Genomic DNA, 15,035 nt, shown 5'->3' with positions numbered 1-15,035 from the left:
GTTGTCAAAGCTATACAACATCCAGACACATCAGACGACTGCCTGAGCGTTGATATTATTGACTCCCTGGTGGAAGAGGCCAATATGACTGAGAGTCTCGAATCAGAGCTAGAGGACATTTTTAAAGATGTTCAGCCTGATCTGGAAGAACCAGAGAAAATAAAAAAACCTCTGAAAACTCCTCAGGAAGAGGAGAAACCTCCTAAACCCGAGCTCAAACCACTACCACCATCCCTGAAATATGCATTTCTGGGATAAGGTGACACTTTTCCTGTAATCATAAGCTCTACTTTAGAGCCACAGGAAGAGAAAGTACTAATTCAGGTGCTAAGGACACACAAGACAGCTCTTGGGTGGTCCATAAGTGATCTTAAGGGCATTAGCCTAGCCAGATGCATGCACAAGATCCTATTAGAGGATGATGCTAAGCCAGTGGTTCAACCACAGAGGCAGCTAAATCCCGCCATGAAGGAGGTGGTGCAGAAAGAGGTCACTAAGTTATTAGAGGCTGGGATTATTTATCCTATTTTTGATAGCCCCTGGGTGAGCCCTGTCCATGTTGTCCCTAAGAAGGGAGGTATGACAGTGGTTCATAATGAAAAAAATGAACTGGTTCCTACAAGAACAGTTACAGGGTGGCGTATGTGTATTGACTACAGAAGGCTCAATATAGCCACCAGGAAGGATCACTTCCCTTTACCATTCATAGACCAGATGCTAGAAAGACTAGCAGGTCATGAATACTACTGCTTTTTGGATGGCTATTCAGGTTACAACCAAATTGTAGTAGATCCTCAGGACTAAGAGAAAACAGCATTCACATGTCCATCTGGAGTATTTGCATACAGAAGAATGCCTTTTGGTCTGTTCAATGCACCTGCAACCTTTTAGAAGTGCATGCTCTCTATCTTCTCTGATATGGTAGAGAAATTTCTGGAAGTATTCATGGATGACTTCTTAGTATTTGGAGATTCATTTAGCTCCTGTCTTAACCATCTAGCACTTGTTCTGAAAAGATGCCAAGAGACTAACCTGGTTCTAAATTGGGAAAAATGTCACTTTATGGTGACTGAAAGAATTGTCCTTGGGCATAAAATTTTGAACAAGGGAATAGAGGTAGATCAAGCTAAGGTAGAGGTAATTAAAAAATTACCACCACCCACCAATGTTAAGGCAATTAGAAGCTTTCTGGGGCATGCAAGATTCTATAGGAGGTTTATAAAGGATTTTTCAAAAATTGCAAAACCTCTGAGCAATCTGCTAGCTGCTGACACACCATTTGTGTTTGACAAGAGTGTCTGCAGGCGTTTGAAACTCTGAAAGCTAAGCTGGTCACAGCACCAGTTATTTCTGCACCAGCTTGGACATTACCATTCGAACTAATGTGTGATGCCAGTTACCATGCCATTGGTGCAGTATTGGGACAGAGGCATAACAAACTTCTGCATGTCATTTATTATGCTAGCCGTGTTTTAAATGATGCACAGAAAAATTACACAACCACAGAAAAAGAGATGCTTGCAGTGGTTTATGCCATTGACAAGTTTAGATCATACTTAGTAGGATCAAAAGTGATTGTGTACACTAACCATGCTACTCTTAAATATCTACTCACAAAGCAGGATTCAAAGCCCAGGCTTGTAAGATGGGTGTTGCTTCTGCAAAAGTTTGATATAGAAATAAGAGACAGAAAAGGGACAGAGAATTAAGTAGCTGATCACCTGTCCCGGATAGAACCAGTAGCAGGAGCATCCCTCCCTGCTACTGAGATCTCTGAAACCTTTCCGGATGAGCAATTATTTGCTATTCAGGAAGCTCTGTGGTTTGCAGACATTGCAAACTATAAGACTCAAGGTTCTCCTTCTGTAACCATGGAGAGAAAGCATGAAAAGCTTCTCTCAATACAGAGTCAAACAAAACCCCCGCATTCAAACTCAAAGTTTGGTGTTGGGAGGCCACAACCAAACTCTAAGTTTGGTGTTGAGAGGCCCCAACCCTGCTCTGATTATCTGTGAAGCTCCATGAGAGCTCACTGTCAAGCTATTGCATTAAAGAAGCACTTGTTGGGAGGCAACCTAATGTTATTTAATTATATCTATTTATTTTCCATTGCTATTTTATGTTTTCTTTAGGTTGATGATCATGTGAAGTCACAAAAACAACTGAAAATAAAAAACAGAACGAAAAATAGCATTAAAAATAGCTCACCCTGGAGGAAGAGCTTACTGGCGTTTAAACGCTAGTAAGAAGCATCAAGCTGGTGTTAAATGCCAGAAACAAGCACCAGACTGGCATTTAACGCCAGAACAGAGCATCAAGTTAGCGTTTAACGCCAAGAAAGGGAGAAAAGCTGGCGTTTAACGCCAGAAACAAGCAGCAGTCTGGCGTTAAACGCCAGGATAGCACACTAAAGGCATTTTTGCACGCCTCAATGGAGCAGGGATGATAAGTCCTTGACCCCTCAAGATCTGTGGACCCCACAGGATTCCCACCTGCCACACCTTTTCATACACACCTCCTTCTCCTCCTTTCCTCCTTCTTTTGCTCGAAGACGAGCAAACATTTTAAGTTTGGTGTGGAAAAAGCATTGCTTCTTTGTCTTTCCATAACCACTAATGCCTCAAGGGATACACTTTCCTCCATAAAACTATTTGGAGCAAATTAAGACCTCCCTAGGAGAATTAAGATCCAACATGGGACAACTAAGGGTGGAGCACCAAGACCATTCTATCCTCCTCCATGAAATTAGAGAAGATCAAAGAGCTATGAGGGAGGAGCAACAAAGGCAAGGAAGAGACATTGAGGAGCTCAAGAGCACCATTGGTTCTTCAAGAGGAAGAAGACGCCACCCTTACTAAGGTGGACCCGTTTCTTAATCTCCTTGTCTATTTATTTTTTCTATTTTTGTTCTCTATGCTTTATGCTTATTTATGTTTGTGTCTTTATTACATGATCATTAGTGTTTAGTGTCTATGCCTTAAAGATATGAATGTCCTATAAATCCATCACCCTTCTTAAATGAAAAATGTTTTAATCACAAAAGAACAAGAAGTACATGATTTTGAATTCATCCTTGAAATTAGTTTAATTATATTGATGTGGTGACAATACTTTTTGTTTTCTGAATAAATGCTTGAACAGTGCATATTTTTGAATTAGTTGTTTATGAATGTTAAATTTGCTGGCTCTTGAAAGAATGATGGAAAAGGAGAAATGTTATCTGATAATCTAAAAAATCATAAAATTAATTCTTGAAGCGAGAAAAAGCAGTGAATAACAAAGCTTGCGAAAAAAAATAAATAAATAAAAGGGGGCAGAAAAAAAAAGAGAAAGAGAAAGAAAAAGCAAGCAGAAAAAGCCAATAGCTCTTTAAACCAAAAGGCAAGAGCAAAAAGCCAATAACCCTTTAAACCAAAAGGCAAGGGTAAAAAGGATCCAAGGCTTTGAGCATTAATGGATAGGAGGGCCCGAAGGAATAAAATCCTGGCCTAAGCGGCTAAACCAAGCTGTCCCTAACCATGTGCTTGTAGCGTGAAGGTGTCAAGTGAAAAGCTTGAGACTGAGCGGTTAAAGTCGAGGTCCAAAGCAAAAAGAGTGTGCTCAAGAACTCTGGACACCTCTAATTGGGGACTTTAGCAAAGCTGAGTCACAATCTGAAAAGGTTCACCCAGTTATGTGTCTGTGGCATTTATGTATCCGTTGGTAATATTGGAAAATAAAGTGCTTAGGGCCACGGCCAAGACTCATAAAGTAGCTGTGTTCAAGAATCAACATACTAAACTAGGAGAATCAATAACACTATCTAAATTTTGAGTTCTTATAGATGCCAGTCATCCTAAGCTTCAAAGGATAAAGTGAGATGCTAAACTTGTTCAGAGGCAAAAAGCTACTAGTCCCGCTCATTTAATTGGAACTAAGTTTCATTGATATTTTGGAATTTATAGTATATTCTCTTCTTTTTATCCTATTTGATTTTCAGTTGCTTGGGAACAAGCAACAATTTAAGTTTGGTGTTCTGATGAGCGGATAATTTATACGCTTTTTGGCATTATTTTTAAGTAGTTTTTAGCATGTTTTAATTATATTTTAGTATATTTTTATTAGTTTTTATTCAAAATTCACATTTCTAGACTTTACTATGAGTTTTTGTGTTTTTCTGTAATTTCAGGTATTTTCTGGCTGAAATTGAGGGACCTGAGCAAAAATCTGATTCAGAGGCTGAAAAAGGACTGCAGATGCTGTTGGATTCTGACCTCCCTGCACTCGAAATTAATTTTCTGGCGCTACAAGAGTTCAACTAGTGCGCTCTTAATTGCGTTGGAAAGTAGACATCTAGGGCTTTCCAGCAATATATAATACTCCATACTTTGCTCAAAGATAAATGACATAAACTGGCGTTTAACGTCAATTCTATGTTCTATTCTGGCGTTAAACGCTAGAAACAGGTTACAAGTTGGAGTTAAACGCCCAAAACAGGTTACAACCTGGCGTTTAACTCCAGAAATAGCCTAGGCACCTGTAAAGCTCAAGTCTCAGCCCCAGCACACACCAAGTGGGCCCCGGAAGTGGATTTCTGCACTATCCATCGTAGTTTACTCATTTTCTGTAAACCTAGGTTACTAGTTTAGTATTTAAACAACTTTTAGAGACTTACTATGTATCTCATGACATTTTCACGTTTTACATTGTATCTCTACGGCATGAGTCTCTAAACTCCATGATTGGGGGTGAGGAGCTCTGCTGTGTCTCGATGAATTAATGCAATTACTTCTGTTTTCTATTCAAACATGCTTGTCTCTGTTCTAAGATATTTACTCGCACTTAACCATGATGAATGTGATGATCAGTGACACTCATCACCATTCTCAACCCATGAACGCGTGCCTGACAACCACTTCCATTCTACCTTAGATTGAGTGTGTATCTCTTTAATTCCTAGATCACGCGTTTGATTGTATCTCCTGACAACAGAGCATTCGAATCCGTGAGATCAGAGTCTTCGTGGTATAGGCTAGAATTATTGGCGGCCATTCCTGAGATCCCGAAAGTCTAAACCTTGTCTGTGTTATTCCGAGTAGGATCTGGGATGGGATGACTGTGACGAGCTTCAAACTCACGATTGCTGGGCGTAGTGACAGACGGAAAAGGATCAATGGATCCTATTCCGACATGAGTGAGAACCGACAGATGATTAGTCATGCGGTGACAGCGCATTTGGACCATTTTCACTGAGAGGACGGATGGTAGCCATTAACAAAAGTGATCCACCAACATACAGCTTGCCATGGAAGGAGACCTGCGTGCGTGAAGAAGAAGAGAGTAGGAAAGCAGAGATTCAGAAGACAGAGCATCTCCAAAACCTCAATCTGTTCTCCATTACTGCATAACAAGTATTATTTAATTTATGCTATTTACTCTTCATAAACCTAATCATTTTATTATAAATTTCCTGACTAAGAATTACAAAATAACCATAGCTTGCTTCAAGCCAACAATCTCCGTGAGATCGACCCTTACTCACGTAAGGTATTACTTGGACGACCCAGTGCACTTGCTGGTTAGTGGTACGCGTTGTGAAAAGTGTGATTCACAATTCGTGCACCACCGACATGACGAAGTTAGCCCAAAACGTAAAAGTTACAAACGTAATCCCTGAAAGGGACCTGAACAAGGTCCAAAAAAGAGGATTACAAAGGTAACTTAGAAGGGCTCGACATGATGAAGTCGATCCACATAAAGTGCAAAGGCTACAAAAGTAATACTTGCCAGAGACCTCACAAAGGGACCAAAATAACAGGATTATTGCCTCAAAAGGAATCAAAGCCAAAAGCACAAAAGCCACTCAAAGAGATCGAGCGACAAAAATCCTAGAAAAAGTGCCTAGACGAGATAAAGATCGATATGATACAAAAGGCGCGAAGTTGTGATAAAAACAAATTCAAAGGGGCTACCCAAATCAGCCCCAAGAACATGGAAGCTATTTTTTGTGTTTTAGCCTAAGGTTGCTAAACAAGCAACTAAATAAGTTTCAACAGTCAGTAAAATACAATTTACAAAATAAAGAGTTTAAAAGCCCACAAGCCGGGCTATCCACACAACCAAGATAAAAAAGTTCAGTTAAGCATCAGAAGCCTTCCCGGTAGCATCAGCACGGGGAGAAGGAAGGCGAGTCTGAATGGGCACAGCATCCACAGTCCCATCATCTCGATTCAGAATTTGACAGTCCGGATCGGATACGGGATGACCGACCTCAGCTGAAGGAACTGAAGAAGTTGACACTTTGGCGGCAGGCGCAGGGGGAAGTTCGACATCATCATCATCCGGGTCGTCTGGGACAATCTTACCATTCCTCACAATATTGTCTAGGATGAAGAGAGAAAGATCGACCTCGGGAGCCAGAATTCGAACCTGCTCCTTCAGGTTCTCATAAGCAGCATTCACGCTGCCGACAAGGTGACCTTGGAGCTCGGAGTAATCAGCTCGGGCAGACTCCAACTCCTCCCTCAGACGCATTACCTCCCGATAGGATGTAACATAGCTGTCTTTATGCCTCAATGCCGTGTCCTCGGCCAACCTCACAGAAGCCGCCAAGGCAAGGGAGCTAGCCTTCTCGCTCTCCAGCTCCTTCTCCAGCTTTGTCACTTTCACTTCGAGCCCCTCCTTCAAGCCCTTCATCCGATCAAAATCCTGTTTAGCCTCCTCCATGAAGGCTTTGGTGGCATGAAGAGGAAGATTTTGGGCAGTTCGGTACAAGGCAGCCCCCATGTGCGCCATCTTAACACTACTCCGAGTTATGAAATCCAATGGCGAAGGAGTGATACATCATCTATAGGGAGGACACCGTAAGGACCGATCTACTGATCTACAAACTCGACCGCATCAAAATCAGGGGCATCAAGGTTGAAAGGCTCAATGGTTTTCTGCTTTTTGTCGGGAGGAGCACCAGAAGTAGCAATAGAGGCTTGGGAAGGATCAATCAAATGAACCTGAGGGGTCGGGATTACCTTCCTCGCCCCAGGTGAGCTCGGAACGGCCGGCTTTGACTGAGCCTGGGATGATCCCTCCCCGGCCGCCTTGGCCGAGATATTTTTGGTGGCGGTAGCTTTCCTCGCCCTTTTGAAGGCCTTCATAGACTTATTATCCTTAATCATCTCTGCAAGCAATGCACAATAGTAAGGAACCAATTAACAAATCAGAAACGAGCTTGCAAACAATATAGGAGCAGACAAAAGAAGAAAATCAAAAAATTAACTACCCAGCTCAGTTCGGAGGAGAGAGGGATTGGTAAAAAATTTCTTTGTGTCGAGATGGGGAGGCTGACCCCAGGTCTCTTCCAGAACAGTCACGAAATCTTGCTCAGCCTCATCCAACATTTCCCATGAATATCTAGATACCCTTACGTCCTTTTGCCATTCCAAGGGAAAGGAGGGCTCGTCATTTTCATCCAGAAAAAATGGCCGAGCTCCTTCAACAGCTCTGACTTTAAAAAAGTAATTTTTAAAATCACGGAAAGATTTGTCAAACATGGAGAAGACCTTCTTTCCCTGGGAAGCTCGGAAAGAAACCCAAGCAGCTTTCTTCTTTACTACCCCAGGCTTCGTCAAAACAAAGAGATAGAAGAAAAGAGATCGCGAGGCAGGAACACCGAATCCATGACACAACAACTGAAAGATTTTTATGAAACCCCAGGAATTGGGGTGAAGTTGGGAAGGAGCAACATTACAGGACCATAACAAGTTGGTCTCAAAATCAGTAAAAGGAAGAGTGATACTCATCTTGCCAAAAAAGAAATTGTAAGCCTAAAAACGGGTGATCTCCAGCAACCCAAGTAGAGAAACAAACTCTCTCTTCAGAAGTCGGAGGTACAAGTTCGTAATTCTTTTCCTCACCAACACTACTACAAACCCTATGAAATTGCCTAAGCTGCTGACAAAACTCAGAATCTACCAAAGAAACACACAGAAGAACCATTGAATCCACCTAATCAGCCATGCTCTCAGGGACCTGGGAAGATGTCTCAACAATGTTCTTGCGAGAAGACATGAGGTCAACTAGTCCTATAGCAAGAAGAGAAGAAAACAGATTACTAACCCAAAAATATCTCGGATAAAAAATAAAACATATCAGAACAGCTCGGACAAAGTGCGACACGGAGCAATACAAACAAAAAGAAACCCCCGGGACCTACATTAAAGATCCAGGGGCATCCTTTTGAGGGCAAGTTAGGGAGCGAGGACTCAAGGAAACTTACAAGTTTTCATCTTTACATCTCTACACGTCTTGACAGGAAGATAACACTCCGAGAAGAAAAGCCACGATATACAAATAAAAAATCATCAAAATTACCTCGCAAAAATCACAGTCTCAGACAGAACAAGCAACAAAAGCATCAAGAGGAAGTCAAGAAAACGCACTCCGAACAAAAGACGAAAAGTAAATTATGGGTATCGTTATCTCCTACAAAAATACGGCAACAAGGAAAGCCACCAAAACAGAGCAGAAGCCAAGGGGCAATCTTCCGAAATTGTGAGCAAGATACAGTTTTTTCAAAATAAATAGCCAGAAGCGACAGTAGAACATGCAAAGCCCTAAGAAGTCTCAAATAAGAAATACCAGGAATATGCGTAGAAACGAAAAAGAAAAAGCACATTACAGCGACAAGCAAACACAAGATCATAGAAAGGTTCAAGCTTTTTTCGACATGCAGTCAAATATCAAAGAAAACCAAAGACAAGGCAACAAAAAAAGTAAAGAAACTGTAAATAGAACCAACCTGGAAAAAATCAGAAAGCTTCAGAAGAGTTGAAGATGGAAAGACGGAATCGCTGGATCGCTGAATGACACCGCAACGCAAGAAAAGGCGAGCTATAGGTGAAAAACAGAAAAGCGAGAGAATGAAGGGAGAAGTTACAAAGAAAAATAAAGGAGAGAAACCGTTTCTGATTGTGAAATTTAAAATAAAAGCCAAGGGAAATGGGGCAATTAATACCAATTAATGAAGGTATTAAACCCTCACACGTTCCCAAGAACAAAGCGCTGATATAAAAAGTGCGCGCTTTTAGAGGAAAACGTTCTACATTCAAAAAAGGCTCTACAAAGAAAGGAATCGACAAAATGCTCGAGTTCGGCCTCACTAGAGAAAGATTGAAGTCAAAGATTCGACCTCAAAGCAGAAGACTGAGCTCAAGCAGGGGCACTGTTCATACCCTGGGTCGAGCTATCCGATCCGGGATGTTCAGTAATAAAGCGACCGACCTCTTCAGGTCAGGCTATCCGACCTCTTCTCAAAGAGGTCGGTCGAATCGACACGAAAGCTAAGTAAGGGGCCCAAATAGAGGAACACGACCCAAATCCAAAGGCAGTCCAAGCCTATAGAGATAAGGGCGGTTCCCTTAAAAGATAAGCTGACCTCAACTCAAAGAGAAGATAAGATAAGATAACTAACTTATCTTTTCCAAAAAGGTCACTCTACAACCATTATAAATACACTGGAGCACCCAGGTTTAACTCATACTCTGATTCTACTAAAAACCTGCTTAATACCCTTGCTAACTTAAGCATCGGAGTCCTTTGCAGGTACCCCCCACCATCCGGTGACGAAGGATCAACAGTGCAGCTAGTCCAACAAGTCGGACACGACAGCTCCTGCCACCACTCACCAGCCGGACATGTCAGCACCGACCAGTACAGAAGATCTCGTCCGAGATCGACCTCCAATTTCAGGTAACCCTCGGAACACATTTCTTCCTCTACCCCTTCTATCTTCATTCTTTTGTCTTCCTCTTCTACCATTCTTCATCATGAACCCAAATGGGAATGAAGAGTTCAGAAGAACTCTGGGATCTTATACAAATCCCACTACAGACTTCTATGGAAGAAGTATTAGCATACCTCACATCAGAGCAAGTAGCTTTGAACTAAACCCTCAACTTATTACTCTAGTGCAGTAGAACTACTAGTATTCTGGGCTTTTGCAGGAAGAACCTATAGAGTTCCTGGCAGATTTCTTAAAGATTGCTGACATAGTACACAGTGAGGGAGTAAACCAAGCAAAGAGGTGGTTGGATAACCAGCCTAGATCTAGGTTGAAAACTTGGAAACAGTTAGTAGACAAGTTTTTAAATCAATACTTTCCCCCAAGAAAGATGACCCAGCTGAGGCTGGACATCCAAGGCTTCAAGCAAGGAGATGGTGAATCTCTTTATGATGCCTGGGAGAGGTATAAGAGGATGCTAAGAAAATGTCCCACTGAAATATTTTCAGAATCTGTGCAGTTAGACATCTTCTACTATGGGCTTTTAGACATGGCTAGAATGTCTTTAGACCACTCTGCTGGTGGTTCCATACACATGAGAAAAACCATTAGAGAGTCTCAAGAGCTTATTGAGATAGTTGCCACTAACCCTCCAGAACAGGATAGCCTATTGACTGAGCAACTACATGCCCTTTGCCCAGCAAATACTAGAACTGCAAGAGGCTTTGCGAGAAACACAGGCTTCTAACAGGAATGTAGAAGCCCAGCTGAGTCAAACAAGGTAGCAGTTATCTAAGCAGATAACAGAGAAATGCCAGGGCATTCAACTGAGGAGTGGGAAAACACTGAATACCTGATGCGTGAGCATCTTTCCTATCTTTTCCTAGTGAATTTGCATCTAAATTGTTGAGTTTAATAAAGACTTAATTATCTTTTAGCCAATATGGATGCTACTTTGAATCTTGTGGAATTCTGTTTATTTTAGGTAGCATTCAGCTGGATTTGCTGGAGTTTCTGCCGAAAAAGAGATGAAGGCGAATGATGCTGTCAACCCTGACCTCTCTGCACTCAAACCTGAATAACTCGAGCTACAAAGGTTCAATGGACGTGATTTCAGTGGCGTTGGAAATCTAACTTCCAGAGCTTTCCAACGATATATAATAGTCTATACTTCTTCTCCAAACTTGCTGCCAAGGCTGCGCCTAACTTGAGATTTCTCAAGTTAGGCGCAAGACACAACAACAATACGCGAGATTGGTCCTGCCACTTCAAGTTAGGCGCACTAAAGCCCAAGTTAGGTGCAGCTTCACTCAACTAAACTCCAATTCATGCTGCCAAGCCCAAGTTAGGCTTGGATCCTAGTGAAGCCAAGTGGTCCCCATCCATCAATTGAAGATTTGCTAATTGCTATAATTAACTCTAATTTAAATTCAAATTTTAAAAATAGGAAAAGATATTATTTTAGTTTTAAAGATAGATTTTAAATTAATTAGGATTAGATATAAATATGGGGATACCACCTCAATATTATTCCATTCCAATTTACAATTCTAGTTTTCTACTCTGAACCATGAGCAACTAAACCTCCACTGTTAAGGTTAGGAGCTCTGTCTATTTCTATGGATTAATTTTATTGCTTTTTCTCTTTTACTTCATGTATGGATTTATAATTTAAGGATTATTTTCGCTCTTTATCTTATGAATTTGGGTGGAACGGAAGTATGACCCTCTTTCTATTTGAGTTCTTGTATAACTTGAAAAAGCTCTTTACTTGAACAACAGCTTGAAAACATATTCTCCTAAATTTTAAATATCTGGATTTAACAGGATACGTGACATATAATCCTTTTATTTTTGGGTAATTAGAGTTTTTGTGGCATATAAACTGGAATTTGATCATGCAGCTTCTAATTGGAATTAATTAACCAAGGAATTGGCAATTAATGAATTTTAGAGGAGACTAGAAAGGTCTAATTCTAGTCACAAATAGTTTTTCATAAATTAAATCCTACATAATTAAAATAGTTAGTAAGAAAAGTTAATCTGGAAAAATAGATAACTTTGAAGCCTTAACTGTTTTCCCATATATATTTCACAGCTCATTTACTGCTTGCTTTCTGAAATTCTTAATTACTTTTTAATGCCTTTGAACTTCCAAACACTATTTTCTGTTTGTCTAACTAAGCCTATCAAACACTATTGTTGCTTAATCCATCAATCCTCGTGGGATCGACCCTTACTCACGTAAGGTATTACTTAGTACGACCCGGTGCACTTGCCGGTTGGTTTGTGGTTAGAAATTCTTCACCAAGTTTTTGGCGCCGTTGCCGGGTATTGATTGTGATTAACAACTATTCGTTGTTTGATTGCTTAGATTAGATAATTTTTTTTAATTAGTTTTGTTTTAGTATTATTAATTTTTTGTTTTCCATTTTTTTCCCTTTAACGCCGTTCTTTCCTTTTTCGTTTGTTACTCCCTCCCCCCTATTTTTCTTTTTTTTTACTTCCGTTTTGCTTTTGATCTTTTAATTACTTTTGCCTGTTTTTAATTTTTGTTATTTCATTTTTATTTTATTTTCTTTTTTTTAATTTTATTTTTATTTTCTTTTACTTTCGTTTTTTGTTTCCTTCCATTAATTTTTTTCTATATTCTATTAATTTTGTTTTATTTTTATCTTTAATTTAAAAAAATTAAATAAATAAATAGCACTAATATTTTTTTAATTTCTGAAATTAAGTTTGGTGTATCCTAGTTAGTTTTATTTTAATTTTTCTTATTTTAATTTTTAGAATTCTGTTCTTTCTTCTTTGATTTCCTATTTACCACATGGTGCGTTTAATCTTTTTTGGTATTTTGTGCTAAGAAAAAATAATGGAGAGAGATCATATGGGTTACTACTCACACCCGAGTAGTGATTCATATCATTATGAATGGGGAAACTACCCAAATTTTGGTTGGCAAGGTCAAAACCAAAGAAACTTCAGTGCTCCATGTTCCAACTATCAAGAGCCACCACCTCCCTATTCATATCAAGAACCACCATCTCCATATACATACCAAGAACCATAATTTTTCTACCCATATCAAGAGCCACCATCTACCTATTCTTACCAAGAACCATCCTCTTTTTACTTTTATCAAGAATCATCACCTCGTTCTTATTCTTATTAAGAACAATCACCTCCTCCTTATTCATCTCAAATACCATTAGATCTTGAGCTTCTCATGAAAGAATTCTTACATGATTTAAAGAAGACTGTCAAAAATATAGAGAAACATGTGCAGTCGATTATCTAGTCACAAGAAAAGGAGCAAGAAAATTCCTTCCCAAGAGATATAATACAAGATCCTATAGAAGAAAGTGAAAAAATCAATCAAAGGAGTTCATACTCCAGTGAATTAGAGAACTTTCCATCCTCACACATGGAAGAAGAGGAAAATGCAAAAACAAAGGAGGAAGATGCACCAACAAAGGAGGAAGATGCACAAATAAAGGAGGTTGTAAGGAATGAAAACAATTATGGGAATCTACACCCCAATGAAGCAGAGAGTGGTATAGAGGGTGAGATTATTGAACCACCAATTCAAGAAGTTCTTGATGAAGGGTATACTCTATCCATCACACAACACCCACATGTTGAAACCAAAGAAGTGAAGGCAACCAAGGAAAGCACTGAAAAAAGGATTGTGACCAAGAAACAGAAGAAAATATCCATGAAGAAGAAAAGGTCAACAAAAAGCAATCCAACCTCTACCCCAACAAGCAAGGTGAATCAAGCTAATCATAATAAAAGAAAGCTTGTTAGGAGGACTTCATATCAGGGGGCACTAATCTTCACCTCTCCCCCCTTGGAGACATTTCTTTTAACCAACTGAAAGAAGAGGAAGAAACTTTAATAGTCAAGTATCAAGCTAGTGACATTAAAGAAGCGCTTGTCGGGAGGCAGCCCGATAATTTCGTATCCTTAGTTATTTTTTGTAGTAGTAGTTTTCTTACTTATTTAAGTTTTTTATTGTGTTCTTACTAATTTTCTGATCATGCAGCTATTTTATGATAGGAACCGAACACCTCAGGTGAAAAAAAACAAAAAAAACAAAAAAATTATTTAAAAAAATAATAAAATAAAATAATACAAAAAAATTATATATATATATATATATATTAATTATTTTTACTTCTCTTGCTCTTTTATCATTTTATTCTTCTTTCATCACACTATTTGTTTTTATTTTCAGTTCTTCTTTGCTTGAGGACAAGCAAACCTTTAAGTTTGGTGTGGACACTTTGCATAAGGGTTTTTTGCTTATTTTTAATGGCACCAAAGGGAGGTGAATCATCTTCACGGAGGAACACAACCTGAAGAATAAAACAACCGCTAGGATAACTAAGGTGGTTGAGTTCCTTTCATTTTTTATTCCTTCCTGCTTTTACTATGTTATGTTTCGGTTTCCTGCTACTTTGTTTGGTTTATTGCATGATCCTTTATTAGTAGATTCATAGGTTCTAGTTTAATTTTCGGTTAAGTGCTTTAATTCTGAAAGATGTCTCATGTATTGCCCACTGAGCTTGAAATAAAAAAGAAAGAAGAACAGATGTAGTGCATGAGAAGAGACATGAGCTTAATCGAACTCTAATTCTAATGCAAATTCACATCCTAAGCTTATATTAATTCTGGTTGCTTGAGGACAAGCAACAGTTCAAGTTTGGTGTTGTGATGCGTGAGCATCTTTCCTATCTTTTCCTAGTGAATTTGCATCTAAATTGTTGAGTTTAATAAAGAATTTATTATCTTTTAGCCAATATGAATGCTACTTTGAATCTTGTGAAATTCTATTTATTTTAGGTAGCATTCAGCTGGATTTTAGGAGTTTTTGCCGAAGAAGAGATGAAGGCGAATGATGCTATCAACCCTGACCTCTCTGCACTCAAACCTGAATAAATCGAGCTACAAAAGTCCAATGGACGTGATTCTAGTGGCGTTGGAAAGCTAACATCTAGAGCTTTCCAACGATATATAATAGTCCATACTTCTTCTCCAAACTCGCTGCCAAGGCTGCGCCAAACTTGAGATTTCTCAAGTTAGGCGCAAGACACAACAACAATACGCAAGATTGGTTCTGCCCACTTCAAGTTAGGCGCACTAAAGCCCAAGTTAGGTGCAGCTTCACTCAACTAAACTCTAATTTCTGCTACCAAGCCCAAGTTAAGCGTGGATCTTAGTGAAGCCAAGTGGTCCCCATCCATCAATTGAAGATTTGCTGATTTATATAATTAATTCT

The sequence above is a fragment of the Arachis ipaensis genome, chromosome B2, assembly GCF_059453495.1.
Source record: "Arachis ipaensis isolate K30076 ecotype BB chromosome B2, ASM5945349v1, whole genome shotgun sequence".
NCBI lineage: Eukaryota > Viridiplantae > Streptophyta > Magnoliopsida > Fabales > Fabaceae > Arachis > Arachis ipaensis.
The sequence above is the reverse complement of the archived record's forward strand: the minus strand, read 5'-3'. Positions refer to the sequence as shown.